The following is a 7,389-nucleotide window of genomic DNA, read 5'->3' as shown; positions in this document are numbered from 1 at the left end:
AACAAAATAGGAAATTTATATAGAATCTTAAGGAATGATAAATTCACCAAATGAGATAAATTGCTGAATTGTTATCAGGGCCATATTAGCACTTATAAAACAATCTCTTACAAAGGGTGGTGATGCCTTAGAGATTTATATGGTAGAATCAACGGAGGAGATTCCCACGCCTTAAAGATGAAATCTACTAATACATTCTTCTTGTAAAAAGTGAATATGAAACATCTTTAATTGAAACTCAGGCTCAAATTTGTCATAACAATCGAAAAAGAGTTTAGGGCTATATGTTTTTGTCAAGACTCAAATTTGCTTAGACAAGAGTGTAAGTTTGCACACTCATCCAAACTTTTTCAAGCATGGACATGTTTATATATATAACATACTCAAGTTTAAACATATAACATGGATATATATATATATATATATATATATATAATATTGGCGGAGGAGATTTCCACCCCTCAAAGATGAACTCTACTGAAACATTCTTCTTGTAAGAAGTGAATATGAAACATCTTTAATTGAAACCCTGATGCGAACCTCAATCGACACTCTTTGAGACCTAACAAACAATATTGGAATACTTGTCTAAGAAAGCTAAAATTCAATTTTTTGATAGAAAACCCTGACCCAACGTCTATAAATGAAACGCGAACCAAAGGTATAAAGTAACAAACCTCAACCCAATGATTATAATTGAATCACAAACCAAAGGTATAAAATTTGAATGTCACAAGGAAGAATCCTTGATAAGTTCACATGTTCTTTGAAAGAACCAATAGAAGAAGCAAACCTCACATTTGTCTTGATTTTCATAAAAAATGAGTAAATAATAGAAGCCTAAAACTAAGGTTAATTTGGTTTGAAATTAGCAGTTCCTCCATGCCAAAAATAGACTGAAATAGGCAAGGAAATCATGCCTATGGAAGGCAAGTCAATCAACCAATTAATTGGTATGGAAATGGAAAGTTAATCAGCTCCTCCATGTCAAAAATAGATTGAAATGGGCAAGGAAATCACGCCTGAGGAAGGCAAGTCAATCAGCTAATTAATTGGTATGGAACTAGAAAGTCAATCAGCCATTAATCCACAGCATTGCTACGGAAATTACGCCCAATTAAGCAAGATTAGACCTATCAATAACTTGGATTAAATTTATTACGCTTTCGTCTTCCTTCGAGCCAAGCTTGGAATGCCTCATTTTAAAACCAACCCAAATCTCTTAAATCAACCCATTAAGTGCGTCTTTGATCTTCTTGGATCTTGCTAGTAATAGGCCCAACTGGAACATGCAACGGACCCTTTAATGGTGCTTGTTGATTCTCATCAAACCCAAGCTCAAATTTGTCATGCCCATCGGAAAAGAGTTTAGGGTTGTATGTTTTTGTCAAGACTCAAATTTGCTAAGACAAGAGTGTAAGTTTGCACACTCATCCAAACTTTTTCAAGCATGGACATGTTTATACATATAACATACTCAAGTTTATACATATAACATGGATATATATAACACAAACATACTACATTTCCTAAATAGCATGAAGAATCTAAGGAGAAAAATTGATTCATTGCCTAAAACTTTACCAAGTTGATTAAATTCTAGGGTACGACCAATCCATGCACAACACCCTCACGAGGTTTTTTAAAAATTGATTAGAAAATATCTATTTATTTTCTATTTTCATTAATTAATTAAAATGAAATCAATTCTTAGACCAATACAATTATGATATTTTAAAAAAAAAAATTAACTCTATAATTTCAAGAAATTAATAAATTAAACCGAGACCATTAGAAAAGCAACAAATGTTACTTTCTTACACAAATATACAGGGGACTCATCCAACTTCAATAGAATGATGATTAGGATTTCAGCAAGTATACTTGTCACGACCCAAATCCATGGAACATGAATTTAGATGCATGACTAACCTGCTAAACTTATCTAACTCCATAAACATAATTAATCCAAAATAAATTAAAACTCCAAAGAAACAATACTCTTAAATAAAACCTCTTACAAAAATCCAAACTCCACAAATGGAAAATTAATCTCCACCATAACAAAAACATGAATTACAAAATAAGGGTAACTAAAATCCTTTAAGGCTTCGAGTAATACAAACGTTGCCTAAAACTTCCACGCTCTACCTTGCACCTTACGAAGCAATCCAAAAGTTCTGATCCCCCAACTAAACTTTAATCTGAAATTTGTAATTGATGGGGTGAGCCACACATCCAGTAAGCAATTATACACAGTATACAACAGAATAGAGTCAAGCAAAGCACGAGTTTGATTTCACAATTTCACTCAAAATATTCGATATAGTTTTCCAAACATATAAAGAACCACTAAACACATATATATAATCAAATCTTAAAGTTATTTGAAAACACATACAGATAATTGATCAGAGCATAGTGTCACATATACACATTACATATTCTCACATACAATCCTGTGAGCAGATACCAACATCTAACCCCTGTTGGTGAGGGATCAACACATATTCTCACATACAATCCTGTGAGCGGATTTACACACATATTTGATATATCTGATCAATTCTAAAAACACTTATTTTAAGTCACATATCACAAAGTAAAGTTTATACAAAATAAAATAATTTACTTGATATTAACAATTTCCTTTCAAATACAGAGGCATATCAAAGATCACAATATTGAATAGAATATAAATCAAAGGATGCTTGACTCTCTTGGGAAACGAATAGCGACTGAGGAGTTTATGTAAATATATTGCAATTCTTGAATAAATATGAAAATTAAATTTGCTAAAAGAAACATTTTAAATACCATTTGAGAATAGGAATATGACTTTAAAATTACTTGGTTTTAACAAATTTAAAGGACAAGACCCTTTTTAGAAAGCTTACATTGAAACTCAATTATTTACGAAAAAATAGTTTAGTTTAGAAATCATCTTTTAAATGAGATTTGGACATTCAAAACTTATTTAAAATTCAAAGTATCTCTTTAAAACATTATTAATAGTTGAAATTTCTCTTTCAAAGATACAAAAATACTTTTGACAAACTTTAGAAAATATAAGTTTGAAATACAAAACTTTTGGAAACTTCTAAGAACCTAATGGACAAAACTTGTGCATATTATGCATAATTACTTACAGCACTTGAATCTCTCTGAAAGTCCAGCTGAAACACCCTCCAATTGTCTCAAAATACTCTTAGATAGGACCTAGAATCAATTATGGAAATTACTTAATATCCTCCATAAAATATAAATCTTATTAAACTATACAAACTGACTCACTAGTAAAATACTTTGCTGAACTAAATGATAGCACTAATGCAAAGCATCTCTACCCAAAAGTGTGTTTCCTCAAATTTATCAAAACTAAGAGGCAATAGCCAATACTTAAAGGATTTAATATGTAACTCCAACGAAAATTGTGGGCCGAATCTAATATGACTTTGTTCATGGACTTAATATCATTGACCCCAGAGGCGGAGCCAGGGGGGGTCGAGGGGGGGCCACTGCCCCCCCTAGCCCACCCAAATTTTTTTTTTTTTTTTTGATATTATCATTTTTATTTTCAGTTTTGAAGGTGAGAACAGTTGTTGGTTTTTTCTTTTTTTTTTTTAATTGACTAGTTTTGGTTGCTGATGAAGTTGTGAAAAATGAAATATATGTATATATATTTTATACTTGTTTTCCTAATCATTAATGGAACAAAATCACCTTAGCTACTTAACATATTTGTTGTTTCTATTTTTTTTCTTTTTAAATACATAAGATATATGTGCATAAAATGCATATATCTTATACAAGTTTTGCCCCCCCTCAACTCAAATTCTAGCTCCGCCACTTATTGACCCTAATGGATTTAATATAACAATATTTTGGGACGCAATAACAATTCGGATAAAAATCAAGTCTGTCAATATCCTTCAATACAATTGTAGTAGTGTTGAAACTGAATGGTTCATTTTGTTTGGACTAGTCAAAGTCTAGGCAAAGACTACCAAGGCCATTAATCATCCATAAGAGGACTTGGACTTTGACAAGATGAGATTACATGTGTGGGGTCGGTTGCAATTTCTCCAGCAATTCATAATTAACCCTACGGCATAGATCAATAGCCCAATAGTTTCTATAGACCTTAAAGCCCTTATAGTCCTACAAAATGATGCAGCCTTATTCATGCTTTAATTAATTTCGGCTGTTCTTTTAGACTCCGAACAGTGGCATTCTAAGATTCAAGAATAATTGAAACAGCGTAAAAAATCGTAATCTAAGATATTACCAATCTCACAGTCTACACATCACTAAAGTTTTTCATGATAAAAAATTCTAACTCTTTAATTCTTGTTTCTAACGGTGAGAAATCATACCTTGAACAATCTGATTGCTTCTTCAATTGTATGTGCTCTAAACTCCAAGGGAAAAATACACCTCCTAGCCTCCTAAGCGATGAAACCCTTTCTATGAAAAACACTAATTTATCTCTTCATTTACCTTATATTTGACGCATATGAGATGTGGGCTTATTGGGGTAGTGGGCTGTAGATTAAAACCCACTTAAACTTATCTCTTTAGTCTCCAAGAGGCCCATAAAACATCTTCCTCTCTTCTTTTTATTTATTTATTTTAATTGCCTCACTAAATTGTATGCACTAAAACTTTAATTTTCTCATCTATTTGTAGCACCACAAAATTGTCTACTCCCATCTTATTGTGCACACACATATAGTACCTCAACTCTATATTAAAATTGACAAGGTACAGTGATAATCATAAAAACAAAATTTGGGGTATTACAATACTTCCTATTTTAACATGAACCACCACGAGTGCTAAACCTGAAAAAAAAAAAAAAAAAAAAAAAAAAAAAAAAAAAAAAAAAAAAAAAAAAAAAAAAAAAAAGAAAAGAAGGAAGTATACCTAATAATTGTGAATTCATTTAGGCAATGAGTTTGAATTTGATAAGGATGAGATGTAAAACACATGTTTTACACAATCCGATAAGAGATTGACATATCAATGTTTTACTTAAAATTCAATACATTCTATCACACCTAATAACATTTCAATAAACTTCCAATTTGGTTGGATTTATATATAGGTATTAGAATTGATTAGGTGTAGTTGTGTTTATTCATAAATATGTGATAAGATGATGTGACATGTTGAGATTGGAAGAGTAAAATATAAGTTTTATACCACATTCTTACAAAATTTAATCTCTTAGGCCATATATATATATATTTATATTCATATTCATATTCTTGATTAATTATGCATATTCCTAATAATTTTTGGTTTTTTTCCTCCCTCTTAATGATACTCTTAATGATATATATAATTGAACATAATTACCAAAATATTATACCATAAAGATGACTATCAATAAAAAAAAGTCAAAAATTATTTCAAACAAAAATAATAAAATATTCGCGTATTGTGTACGGATATCGACTAGTTATACAGTCATAACCTATGGGTTTGTTTTGAGTTTGGACAAAAACCTTCAAAAAGATACACCCACTTACTCCTTTTTGATTTGATCTGAAAAATCATGAAAATAATATACCTAACCCTACGCATTGTGTAACCAAAAAGTGAAGTGGGATTTAAATTATAACATTGAATATAGATAACAAATGGGTTGACAAACTCCTCTTTTTTTTGGGGGGTTGGGGGATAAAAATTGATGTCCTCTAGCAATTGCGAGAAGTGAGAACAAGACCCAGCACATAAGTACATAAACCCTTCAACAGAAAATGGAAATTTCCAATTCATATTGGTCACCCAGAAAGGTGAAGTTGTAGTAGGCAAGTAGGAACCAATCTAAAAAGATGAGGGGATCTCTATAGACTGTAAGTATAATTCATATGCTAGCATGGCTTTCACAATTTTTGCAAACCAATAGGGTTATTTATTTATTTATTTATTTTTGCTAAACTTTTTATTTTTTACTTTGATAGAAGAAAATCAAGAATCTTTATGAACCCCTCATTTCCTAGCCATTAGCCAATTGTTTTAAATAAGTCAAGATGAGAATGTGCATCTTCATTATTGCGTGTCTTGATAATGCATTCAACACACCGTCTTTCATTCTTTAGTGGCGGCCAAGTCAGAAAAAATGACTCCACTTTTGGTTAAAATCTAGCATGATGGTATTTAATAATATGATTTGACTGTGTTTCAGCCTTCAAATACAAGGTGCACAAAATGTGTTACCATATAAAATTAAATGACATTAGGTCATGCTGATTGCCGAGGCACCATAGAAGCTATGCAAATAAATTTATTCAAAAAAATCAATTTTGTGTCCGTTTGGGAACAACTTATTTAGCTGAAACTGAAAATTTTCTGATGAAAAAGTATTGTAAATAAATGTAAAAGTTAGTTAAAATAGTACAGTGGAACCCATGAATAGTACTAAAAAGTACAGTGAGACTCATAAATATTAGTAAAAATAAGTTAAATAGTAAAATAAGCTGACTTTTTAAACTAATACCAAACGCAACCTTTATATTATGTTACTTTTTCGTTTCCAGGATATCAAGGTGGAGCAACCTTATGAGCACCAAAATTTGTCACAGCCTATTACTACAACAGTAGTATTTACAACAGTAGCATTTTGCATTAAGTAATTTGTCACAACCAATTTACATGGATTTAAAATTCACATCACTTTTATTATGTAGTAATTATAGACTGCGTTAGCCATTAGAAAATATGAACACTGTTTGTATTACTAGATTTATTAACTAGAGTATTGGATGTACAACAAAGGTCAATGTAGACCTGGCATATTAGATCCCCTCGATAACCTACTTGAACTTGAATGAAAAATATGGATATTGCTGGGATTTTTTGACTTGTGATAAAATTGTGCCTACCATTACCTAGACATGGCAAGTGGGCAGGTTGGTTGGGTCGGGTCAGGTCGGGTCGATTTGAGTTAGGTTGACCCATATTTTTCACATGAAATTAAAAAAAAAAAAAAAAACATGTATTTGTCATTTGGAAAGTCACACAGTAAATTACTTAATACAAAATGCATTACTTTGACTTCCTCACTCATATCAAGAATGATTTCAGCAAAAACAAATTAATACTTGTTCAATAATTTTAAAATTATATAAATCTGAACATTACTAACCAAAACAAAATTGTACAAAGGATAAGTAAAACAAATACATAAGTTTCATTTCTACATGATATCAACATCCCAAAACATAAAACAAAATTATAGATGCCTTATTAGATAACTAATTTGACAAATAATAAAAGCACATAAAAAATTTATAATCTTGAAAACTAATTTTATAATCTATTATCAATTGTGGTCGGCACTCTCTTTTAATTTGAGAATATACATTGAAGTTTGATTGTTTA

The sequence above is a fragment of the Quercus lobata genome, chromosome 5 (assembly GCF_001633185.2).
Source record: "Quercus lobata isolate SW786 chromosome 5, ValleyOak3.0 Primary Assembly, whole genome shotgun sequence".
NCBI lineage: Eukaryota > Viridiplantae > Streptophyta > Magnoliopsida > Fagales > Fagaceae > Quercus > Quercus lobata.
This window is presented reverse-complemented; position numbering follows the sequence as displayed.